General features: G+C 36.3%; 1 long non-coding RNA gene across 1 annotated transcript in view; it reads right to left on the bottom strand.

Annotated features, from left to right (window-relative positions):
• Positions 1 to 1,952: 1,952 nt before the first annotated feature.
• Positions 1,953 to 12,770, bottom strand: part of LOC129037179 (uncharacterized) — a 72,040-nt gene continuing 61,222 nt past the window's right edge. Inside the window, exons 2-3 of the long non-coding RNA XR_008502742.1 lie at positions 3,182 to 3,253; positions 1,953 to 2,069 (exon numbers count right to left, since the gene is read on the bottom strand). This is a non-coding gene — a long non-coding RNA (uncharacterized LOC129037179). The remainder of the gene's footprint in view (positions 2,070 to 3,181; positions 3,254 to 12,770) is intronic.

The raw sequence follows: 12,770 nt of genomic DNA, 5'->3' as shown, positions 1-12,770 counted from the left end.
GAGTATTAAGCCTTCTCAGCAGTATCCAGCCTAATTCTGAGATCCTATCATACTTCACCCTCAAGCCCTTCAGAAACAAAATGATACGAGATGCAGCCTCTAGCCTCAAGATGGGACATGACTCATCTTGTAAAATACACAAGAAATACTTACAATATGTGATTCACATTCCTGTTACTTTAGGCACTGTTGACAGAGACAGACTTTAGAAACCATGGGAGAAATACTTTCATTAGAGAACACAAGTATGATTCTAATGAATTAGAAGTTAAGAAAACTACTCGTATACTTTGGGCTTCTCCTGTATTGAATGGTGAAAATGAAAAAAACATGTTTTATTTTTGCCGGAACCTGACTGTCTATGAGAAGTGAGGTGACTAACATATGGAGATATGGGAATAATGTGGATGGAAACCAGAGGGGACTTTTCAGTACCTATAGTGTAACAACAAGAGCAAAAAATAATAGCCAATCACGGCAACCCCATATAGGTGCTACCACTGGGAATTAGATCCTTCAGGAATGAAAGTTCCTGGGTAAAGTCAAAGAAATACTAAGTGAATAGGAGAGCAAATAAATCATATCTATGACCTAGTGTCATAAGTGCATACTTATGTTCTTTTCCGTGCTATTTCAGACTTACATTTAATTATTTTTGCCAAATTTCCTTTTTCTTTCACACCTACACAGCATGTGTGGGTGACACCTTCTCGGTTTAGTCCATAGATTACAGAATATGGACACATGATCACGAGAGAAGCAGAGGAAAGCTGGGCATCTTCCCGAGATCCTGAGCCAGGAGCTGCAGGCATCAATTGATGAGGCTCTGGGTTTCCTCATTTTGGGGAGAAGGTAAGTGTGCCAAAGCTGTCAAGGGTTATTTTTATTATGATAGGAACCAAGAGTTGTAAATGAAATTATGTATGAAGGATATTCAAAGGTATGAGCTATGTAAAAAATTGTCATTATTTTTGGCCACTACATATTCAATCCTACTTCTTATGTTTGGGAATTTCTCCACTATAAGTCTTTGGGAGATGCAGGATCTGCCTTCCACTATATATGCTCGAAGAATTCACTGTGGACTCAAGAGTTAGAAGGACATAGAAGAGAGGACTGGGACAATGGCAATAAAACTGAGTACTGCCCAGGCCTGATGGCTATCACAGGCACAAGCTGAGGCACTTGACACTTGGTGGAGATGATAAAAGTTTTGTAACATGGTTTTGGGTACATTTTGGGCTGTCTCAGAACCCAGTTCTCCAGTCTTCTTTGTGATTATGTAAACTACTGTATTATGTTTTGGTAAATTTATTTTCTGCTTAAATCAGCCAGAGTCATTTTCTGTTGAGACACCAAAAGTTCTATGTTGTTGTTCTCCTGAGTCCCAGCAGGAGACTCACAGCCTTGAGTTCATAGCCTTGGGTAAGCTGGGTAAGTCCTTCCATGCCTTACATTCTTGAGAATGGGTACCTATTTTCTGTTTCTTATGGCTTTTAACATCATCAATGATCTAATTGCCATTCTCTTTCCCCACTCCGCTTTCCCCAGTAATTCTTTCCCTATGATTATGTTTTGATTGAAAAAGATTCTTAGGGTATAATAACATTGAAACATGCCATACAGTAACATGCCTTGCCAGAGTTTTGAGTTTGTTTTCTTTGTTTATGACAGATATTGGACATTCTTTTGCATAACGAGCTATGCATTTTCCAGAAACCTACAGAATGTTATGAAATATACATCAACTACTGAAAATGTATTAGTAACATCTCTTTAGGAAATTAAACAAGTAGGCGGGGCACAGTGGCTCACGCCTGTAATCCCACCACTTTGAGAGGCTGAGGCGGGCAGATCACCAGGTCAGGAGATCGAGACCATCCTGGCTAACACAGTGAAACCTCGTCTCTACTAAAAATACGAAAAATTACCCGGGCATGGTGGCGGGCGCCTGTAGTCCCAGCTACTTGGGAGGCTGAGGCAGGAGAATGGTATGAACCAGGGAGGTGGAGCTTACAATGAGCCAAGATCACGCCACTGCACTCCAATCTGGGCGACAGAGCAGGACTCTGTTTCAAAAAAAAAAAAGAAATTAAACAAGTAAAACACAATTTCAGAATGAAGAGGAGGTCTTAGATTGGGACAAGGCAGTATCAAACTTACTTTATTACTTTATATCAATAAATGGGATATGAATAACAATATTTATAGAGAGATTTTACAGCTTTTTGTATATGTTGTGAGAAATACTGGTGTATTAAGTTAAAAGGCTACAAGTCAACATGCAGCTGGGATAAGCACATCTTTTATAAACAAACAAATTTTCTGGATAAGTAAGCGTGATCCCTTTAATTATCAACACACTTTTAACTATGATAAAAAAATTTTTTTAAGTAGTATACAACTTTTCTACCTCTCTAATAGGATTTCATGAAACAGAATGTAAACTTTTCTTTATGAAAAGAATCACTTTCATATACATCAGTTATTATAATATGTTAAAAGGGTATTAAGCAATATGAAGCTATTTGCTACAAGCTATTCAACTTCTATTTCACCTTAATGCCTTAAATTTTCCATTAAACCTGAAACTCTTACATGCCCTACAAGTCCATTAAGATAGAGTGCCTGCCTACATCTCCAGCCTCCTCCCAAACATCTCTTCTTGCCACTGTCCTCTGGACAGTTTCTCTAAGCTCTTTCACAACCCAGCAACTTCCTATGCTGCTCCTCTACCAAAATCCTCTTCCTTGCAGAGCTTACCTGGCAACTTCTGCTCTTCCTTCATGTCTCACCTCAATATTACTTCCTCAGTAAATCATTCCTGACCCAAGAGCCCAGCACAATGCATGTAGTGGACTTTCAGTAAGTGTTCATTGAATTAATGAATAAAATATCAAAAATAGTAAATTTCACAAACATTCTGGAATAAACATACAATAAGAAATTTTTTGGTGTTTAAATTTTGACATTTAAATATAAATATATCTAGAAAACTAACATGTATACCTATGGACTGGATTTAATGGAAAAAAAATACAGTAATTAGAAAATGTGGCTAGAGATCAATTAAACAATGGATATGCAGATATCCCATGCCCTTTTCTTTTGCTGTCAACATGGCAAGCTCTGCAGAAATGACCTGGAGAAAGAGAAACAAAGAACGATGTCTACTTCTTACTTAGGTGCTTTAATGGAGCCTGGGGATGATCGATGGATGTCAGAGATTCATGCTATCCTCCACTTGTCATTTCTATGAAATAAAAAAAAAAAAAATTCTTATTCCAACATGAAGGGAAGATGATTAACATTATAAGACTATAATATCTAGATATATAGAATAATGCTAAACATATGGCCAAGTTTGGGGGTTTAATGGTATAATATATTAAGGGTTAAGAAATCATAGGCATGGAGGTCATGAGACCTAAGTTCTAGTCTCATGGAATTCTATGATCTGTGTTCACTTCCTCAAAAAATCATTTTTAATGCACTTATTTGTGTGAGGCATAAGGATAAGAACTGTATATTTGTCTGTGTATAGGAAGTGAGGCCAGATCCTATGGAAGAAATCATATTTATGTATAAATATGAAACCATCTTTTCCCTTAAGTAGTTAATAACCACTATGGAAAATTTGAAGCTATTACAGAAATAGCAGGCACATAGACAAAAGCTAGATTGTGTGGTTCAGCCTCCAAGTGTAGTAGGAGTTCAAAGAAGGGAAAAATGAGTGTGGGCTGAGGTTTCTTTGGAAACTCTTGTGGGGGAAACGGAGCTCAAAAATATGTTTAACATTGTTGTAAAGGACTGAAGATCTCATATACCTTTTCACTAAAACACAAATCCCCTCTTCCCAGAACCATAAAGTCTTTTTCCAATTGGGCAGCTTCTGGAAACATACAAGTATTCCTGAAAGACGAAGGCACTTGTCTAGCCAGCCAGTTTAGTGGAATCAAGCCTGGGGACGAACGAGCTCCAGCTGTCATAACGCCTCTTCACGTGCATCCGTCATGGAGGTAAAGGGAAAGGAACTGACCCTCAGAGAGGACTGAGCTTGGTGGGCAGCAAAAAGGAGAAAGAGTGGACATGGAAGAAGTTAGTGCCATGTTTTTGCAGAGCAGTGAGGAGGCTGATAGTCTGGAATATAGAGTTGTGTGGGGGATAGTGAGGAGAGGGTTGGGAAAGCATACTACAACATAGACTTGCTCTAATTAAATCAGAAGTCTAAGCTCCTAGGAGAGATGACTGACTCCAGGGCAGGGGCAGGGAAAGTACAATGTGAGCCTGGAACACTTTGTTGCACTAAAAAATGAGAGCTGCTGGGTGCAGTGGCTCACGCCTGTGATCTCAACATTTTGGAAAGTGGAGACTGCAGGATCACTTGAAGTCAAGAGTTTGTGACCAGCCTGGTCAGCATGGTGGGTCCCCATCTCTACCAAAATGAGCTTGGTGTGGTGGCACAGTAGCCCCAGCTGCTGAGGAGGTTGAGGTGGGAGGATCCCTTGAGCTCAGGAATTTGAGGTTACAGTGAGCTATGATCACACCACTGTATTCTAGCCTGGGTGACAGAGTAAGATTCCATCTCTAAAAAAATTAAAAATAAAATAAAAAATGAGGAGCTGCTCAAAAAATGATGGGGATGTGGCAAAACCATGCAGGAACTAGCCTCAAATGATCTGGAACAACTTGTATATTGTTGATAATGAATTATAACTACTTCAGTGAAACAAAAATCTTTGAGTCTATACTGATGTAAATAAGCACATGAATAAACAATTGTATTAGGGAAAAGGAAAAATCCTTCTTTTCAGTATAATGCTAACTAATAAATATGCAAGACACGATATTTGAAAAACATTAATGAATAGTAAAATTAGCAAGTGAAAGTTTGGTAAGAAAGGGTATTTATATAGACTCAAATATCTCCCACAAATTCTGTATTAATTACACAGGGAAATGCAGTAATTAGACAATGGAAGGATTTGGATGACATCTCACCTTACTCAAGAAATCAAAGCTAACATCCCCAATATTGATACACATGATCATCACATGACTCTTAATATACTGAGAAAGACACAAAATCCTTTCACTAATATTCTTGCCAAAAATGCATTGCTTGAGTCTATTCATGAGAAAACATCAGACAGAAATGCTCCAGGTAAAAGGAGACTAAAGAGGCATAAAAACCAAATGTGGTATATGATGTTGGATACTGGACCAGGAAAAAAATAGCTATAATGATATTGGACCAATTGGTAACATTTGACTATAGAGAATAAATAAAAGTATTATGTCAATGTTAAATTTCCTGATATCATGGTTATGTTAAAAAAAAAGGCTTTGCTCTTAAGAATTACAAACTTAAGCATTTAGGAGTATGAGGTAATGAATGATATCTTCCACTTATTCTTGTAAAACTATATTAATAATATAAATTATGTGTGTGTGTGTGTGTGTGTGTGTGTGTAGAGAGAGAGAGAAAGAGAATTACACAAAATGTAACGAATGCCAAAATATAAGGTCACATCTATACACAAAGAAAAGCCAAAATGATGTTTAATTATAAGCCCTGGAACATAATAGGTCATTTATATGGATATAAGAACAGAATTCAGTACCTAAACCCCATGTTTCCTCTTTACATAATAGAAAACTGTTATTTTGTTAGACTCAGCAGAAGAAAATGTCAGAAATGCAGGAAAAGGAGTTTAAATTTAAAACAGCATGGTTTTGTCAAAAGTATTTACTTAATCCTGAAAACTTGATGGGTGGAACATGAGGAAGGCATTCTTTTGCGACCGTTCAGGGGAAACAGAACAAACCCTGGCCCAAATGAATAGGCCTAATGTTTTCCCATGCCAGTTCCTCATCCTGTTGCATGCTCATTCAAGGGTTACTTTTTGTTGCTTCTAACTAAGAGTAAAAGTAAGAAAATCTTTTTTTTTTTTTAAATCACAGAGAGTTTGGGCTTATAATATAATCCTCAGATTCAATCTTACCATCAATCCCATGAGAACAACATCTGGTAATTCTAAGAATTTATGGAGATTAGAATTATTCCTCTTCTCAAGGTCAAGTTTCCATATATCCTGAATGAGCCTCCTCAGCTACCCACATGCTCTCTCATTTGTGGCTTCCCATGACTCCTTAAGTTAAGACTTCAGGGTGAGTTTCTGTCCCATTTCCTGGCTGTCGTCTAATTTCACCTGGGACAAGAACCCCATCTAGGACCATGACAATATTTTGTTCTGCCAACCCTCTTCTTACTATTCAGACAGCTGAATCCTTTTACCTTCATCCCTGTCCTTGACTGGGCAAATTCTCCAACTCAGAAGTCTTTTCTGGGACTATGATTTGTGACCCCCTTCTCTTAGGACCTTTTGATTTATAGATATTTGTGAACTCAGGTTAGGGTACGTTACCTCTCTGTGAGACAAGACTATACCTCCTAGAATAATATGGAAACATCTAGAATGATCTGGAGACTCCAGATTAAAGTTTTCTTCAGGGAGTTATTATACTATCAAATCCTGAAAATAAATTACAGAATTTATCTAAGTTGGTTTCTTTTGATTGGAGATCTTTGCAATACAGATTCCTCTCAAGTTCCTTGATCTCTACTGAATTTTCAGAAATGCCCTGATAGTACTTCAGTCATTAACAGTTATTAAGCAATATCCAGTTCTTCATTTATTCCTGTAAATATGGAAGGCTACATTTCCCAAATTTCTTGCAATTAGATGAGGCCATTTCGTAAGTTTTGGCCATTGAAATGTAAATAAAATGACATGTCCACATTTTGTTGAACTTTGAGTCACAAGATCAAAGTAGCCTGGATCAGTGAGCAGCCACAGGAAGGACAACTACCCTGGAGAGTTACCCAGATTTTTCAATATATTTTATGAGTGATATTTAAATCTTTGTTGTGTCAAGCCCCTAAGATTGGACACTTGATGATTCCTGCAACACAATCTAGCCTATAAGGATTAATGCAAGCACCAACCATATGCCAGCCTCTATGTAGGTACTAGGAATAAAAATCAAATAAAATAAGGTTCCTGTTCTCTAAGAGATTATGTCCTAAGGAGGAATTCAGATGCAAATCAGCAATTGTTTTACAATAAAGTATTTGTGACATTAAATATATGCATAGGAAACCCAGAGTATGGCAAACAAAATAAGGGATAAGAGTTATAAAAATCTTTCCTGGATGTGCTACAATAAGCTATTTTTAAGGATAAAAAGGATAAGAAAAAAAGGCATGGACAAAAAAGGACATGAAGACAGAGAAATTGCATGAGAATGGCATGACATTGTGAAACACGATGACACATTCTCACCATCCCACCAGAGAGTGACATGCACAAGTGCCAACTTCAGTAGCCTCATGGCTAGTGGGTGCAGTTGACTAATGCAGGGTTGTATATTATAAAACTAAAAAGACACCAATAGGTAGGGAAAGTGTAGAGTTCCCTGATTAGACCATCCCTGAAGGTCATTTTCAGAGCATGTGGCAAAGACCAAGGTCTCCACTAGATAAACCAGACCCATACTTTATTATGTTTACTTCTGGTATTCGTATGGTTTCGTATTTTATATTTAGATCCTTGGTCCACTTCTAATTTATTTTTATGTATGATGTGGGATATGGAGCTTGTTTTATTTTTTCAAATGAATAAATAGTTGTCCATGCTTCATTTGCTGAAAAACTTATTTTTGCCCCAGTGTTTTGAAATGTCACCTTTTTAAACATTTAAGTTTTACATGTACTTGGACCTATATCTGCACTTCCTTTTATATTGCGCTTGTCTAATATTCTATTCAAACATCGATACTAAAAAGTTTTAATTACAGAGACTATATGTTATTATATGTCTTCATATCTAATTGGGCTAATTGCTGTTTATAACTCTTTTATGTATTTCTGATTATTGTTTTCTAGCTCCACACACACACAAAACAAACAAAACACACTTGTTGGTAGTTTTATTGAACTTATGTTAAATTTATAAGTTAACTTAGAAAGAACTGATAGTTTTATAATGTTGAGTCATCAGACCTAAAACAAGGGATCTATTTGTTCAAGTCTACTTTTATGTCTTTCAGAAGTGCTTTAAAGTTTTCCATGTATAGGATTTACATATTTCTTATTAAATTTAAGTATTTTGTCTTCTTTTTCGCTATTGTGAATGAAATTTCCCCTACCATTTTATGATATAATTGATTATTATTTGTTCACTTTATATCTTGACACATTAATGAATTCTTTATTCCTGAGTCACCATAAATTCTCTACGGGGTTTCCAGGTACACGATCATATGATGCTGGTTGGAATGAAAATTGATACTATCCTTATGTAGGTGAATTTGGCAATATCTAACAAAGCCACATATACATTCCCTTAGGATATAGAATTACCACTTTTAAGTAATTTACTCTGCAGATATACCATTGATCCTTTAACAGAATCCTTTGAACTGCCAGTCTACTTATACATGGATTTTCTTTTGTCCCTGCCACTCTGAGACAGCAAGAACAACCCTTCCTCCTGCTTCTCCACTTCAGCCTACTCAACAAGAAGACAACAAGGACAATGGCCTTTACGATGTTCCACTTCCACCTAATTAATAGTAAATATATTTTCTCTTTCTTATAATTTTCTTAATAAAATTTTCTTTTCTCTAGCTTGCTTTATTGTAGTATAGTATATAATACATATAACATAAAATATATGTTAATCAACTTCTTATGTTATTGGTAAGGCTTCTGGTCAACAATAGGCTATTAGTAGTTAAGTTGCTGGGAAATCAAAAGCTATATGTGGACTTTTTAGTGCATGGGGGTTGGCATCACTAACCTGCACATTTTTCAAGGGTCAACTATACCTCCAACAATTTGAAAATACTTGTGCACAAATATATTCTTGCAGCATTGTTTATTATTATAAAATATTGGAAGCAACATGTCTAAACAAACACAATTCATTAGCCAAACTGTGGTGTATCTAGGAAATGGAATACTAAGCATCTATGCAAAGGAATGAAGCAAAGCTGGAAGAACTGAGGCAGAGTGTGGAAGAGAGCTCCTTTTTTCAGAAAGAAGAGGAAATAAAGTATCTGATTATTTAGGCAAAAACAACAAAGGGACAATAAGTAGAAGACTAATGTAATTGGTTACCTAGAGAAGGTGGATGAGGCTAGGTGGGAAGCATGAAAGGAATGACAGAAGGTGGTCAGTGACCCTCCTCTGTGTATACTTTTTGTACAGGTCTGACTTTTGGGACCATGGTAATGTTTCACATACTCAAAAAAAGGAAAAAGAAAAAACACACACAAAAAAATCTGAAAGGTTGCGGAAATAACTCTAAAATGGAGTCAAAACAAAAACAAATATAGCAAACCATATTTCAAAAGAATAACCTGCCTACACTGAATAAATTGGAGAGAGAATTAACCCAGGTAACTTTTTCATACAGGATTTAAATGATATATGCTTAGGCTAAAGACAAAAATAATTCTAAACAAATATTGAGTTCTTATTAGTGGGCTTCTTTTATATAGACATGGATTAGCAATCTGAAACCATTTTCTTTGTATTCTATGATTAGCAAATAAGGCATTATGTTTTGAATAATGGTAGCCAGGTTTCTCGCCACTGGAAAAGGGAATTACAAGTATGAGAAGGCATGAAAAAAATAAACAAACATGAGAAGGCAGAAAGCTAGAATGATCCCAGTAGTATGAATTGGAAATGGAGATATCAGTGTAGACTCATGTTTTTTAGATAAAAATAGTAGAAGTGAGTAAGAGAGATAATAGACATAAAAATATATAAATGTATGAAAGGGTCTATAAGTAACTATTTACCAATAGAATCAAGCACATCTTTTTAGATAAATGACCAATTTCAGGGCTGAGGCAGGGAGATTACAAAATGAGGTCACAACATCTTGTTGTACCAGAAAGTAAAGAAGTGCTACAGGAAACATGAGAATGTACCAAAAGGAACCAGGAGCCAATCTGAAAGACTCCCACTTACCAAAACTGAAATAATTTAGAAACAAAATAACTAATAGAAGAGTATTAAAACCCACTGAATAAAACAATAACCCCATGAGTCTACATTGCTATAAACAAACAAAATAATGGGAGAAGGTTGTAGTAGAAAGGCAGCTAACAAATGTAGAAGAAATTGTAAAATACAAAATTACCATTTAGCAATCATAATAGTAACTGACTCAAGCAAGAATCTCCAGTGAGTACTAAAACCACTGGAGGGAAGTTTGAGAACTAATAATATATTTACATAATCTCCAAGTATCTCCTCACAGATATTTATCAGTTACAAAAGACAAAAAGGTAACTTTACAGTGATAAAACCTGGTAGACAATACTTTAAGCAGTCAAAGTTAATATTGCCAATATTGGGACAAAATGCTATCATATACCTCTTGGTATGATGCATTTGAACTTCTACAGTGTTCCTGCCAAAAGTATATTGTAACCTCAATGTAATCATGAGGAAACATAAGCAAATCCAAAGTAAGGGACAATCTACAAAACACTTGGCCTATTCTTTCTAGAAAACTATAAATCTATTCCAGATTAAAAGAAAGCTAAGACATGTGACAACTGAATATAACACATAAACTTTCATCTTCTTCTGCTAGAAAGAACATTATTAGGAAAATTGACAAATCTGAATAGGACTGAGATTATATGATAATATGTTAATTTTTAATGTTCTGATTTTGATAACTATGTTGTAGTTATGGAAAAGAATGCTCTTGTTTTAATAAAATACATGCTAAACTCTTTAGGAATAAGGAAGAATCATACCTATAAGTTACTGGTGAACAGTTCAGGGAAAAATCATATATAGATAGATAACTGATGATGATGATGAGAAGGAGGAGGAAGGCATACATAGGTAGATAAATAGATGATTGATAGATAGATAGATAGTCTTAGATAGATGATAGAATCTAGATAGATAGATGATAGCATCTAGATAGATGATAGTAGATAAATAGATAGATAGATAGATAGAGTCTTAGTTCATTAAATCTGCTATAACAAAAATACACAAACAGGGTAACTTATAAAGAACAAAAAGTTTATTTCCCACAGTTCTGAAGGCTGGGAAGTCTATGATCAAGGCACCAGCAGATGCATTGTCTGGTGAAGGCCTGCTTCCTCATAGACTATGTCTTCTTGTTGTGCCTTCACATGGTGGTAGGGGCATATCAGCTCTCTGGGGCCTCTTTCATAAGGACACTGTATTAGTCTGTTTTCACACTGCTGATAAAGACATATCCAAGACTAGGAAGAAAAAGAGGTTTAGTGGACTTACAGTTCCACATGGCTGAGGAGGCCTCACAATCATGGTGGAAGGCAAAAAGGAGCAAGTCATGTCTTACATGGATGGCAGCAGGCAAGAGAGCTTGTGCAGGAAAACTCCCCTTTTTAAAACCATCAGACCTCATAAGACTTATTCATTATCACGAGAATAGCATGGGAAAGACCTGTCCCCATGATTCAATTGCCTCCCACTAGGTCCCTCCCACAACACATGGGAATTCAGGATGAGATTTGGGTGGTGACACAGCCAAACCACTTTAGGCACTAAACCACTCATGAGGGCACCACCCTCATGACCTAATCATCCCCCAAGGCTCCATCTACTTACATCATCACCTCAGTGAATAGCATTCAACATATGAATTTGGAGGGGGTGGGGAACAGAAACATTCAGACTATAGCAGATAGATAGATAGATGATTGATAGATAGATAGATAGATAGATAGATAGATAGTAGATAGACATAAAAAATAAATGTTAAAAAATAAATGTTAAAAAATAAATGTTAACACTTGGAGAATCTGGGCAAAGAGTATATGATCATTCTTTGTATTATACTGACAACTTTTTATAAATCTGAAAATATGCCAAAATATTTATTTTTAAATTTGGGTTGGCTGGAAGGCAAGAACATATATGCAGAATACTACATTTGCTACCTCTCCTACCCAGAGGAACATTTTTCACAGCCCCATAGGTGCCCACTCTGGCACCATGATTGAAATAGTGTAGGCATAAGACTAGCTGTCAGGAAATTTAGTATCAACTTGGCTCCTAACCATGTTCCATGGGAAAGTTGTGTATCATCTCTGAGCTTCAGTGTTCTGATGTGAAAGGAGGCTTAAGCAAGATGATCTCTCCAAACATTAAATAGCTTTTGAAAATGTGCTATATGCTAGAACTGAGATGGTTCTGCAAGCAAAGCACCTGCTCTCATGGAGATAATAGTCTAATGCAGACGACAGATTTAAAACAAATTGTTATAGGTGTATAAAGTTCTGAAAGAGGAAAAAATATTTAAGAATATAAAACAACGAGATCAAAGAACATATATTAAAAAGATATGAGTCTTGGGAGATCAGGGAATGCTTCCTCAGGGCAGCTGCAGTAAAGCTGAAGCCTAAATGTAGAAAAGGGATTAGCTGGTGTAGCTGGTGGAAGGCAGATAGGCAAGAGCACTCCAGGAAAAGAAACGATGTGCAAGACTTGAGGAAAGCCGTTTCTTGGCATCTATGAAGAATTGAACAAAATTCAGCATATACGGACTGGAGAGAGAGTTCTCAGGCTAGAACTGCAATATTGGATAGAAAGGTGGGTAGGCAGGGAATGCCTCATGGTGAATGCTGTCTCATGAATATTAAAATCACTTCTAAATCTATGATTCTGTTTAAAAAGGTATTTA

The sequence above is a fragment of the Pongo pygmaeus genome, chromosome 4 (assembly GCF_028885625.2).
Source record: "Pongo pygmaeus isolate AG05252 chromosome 4, NHGRI_mPonPyg2-v2.0_pri, whole genome shotgun sequence".
Lineage (NCBI taxonomy): Eukaryota > Metazoa > Chordata > Mammalia > Primates > Hominidae > Pongo > Pongo pygmaeus.
This window is presented reverse-complemented; position numbering and strand designations above follow the sequence as displayed.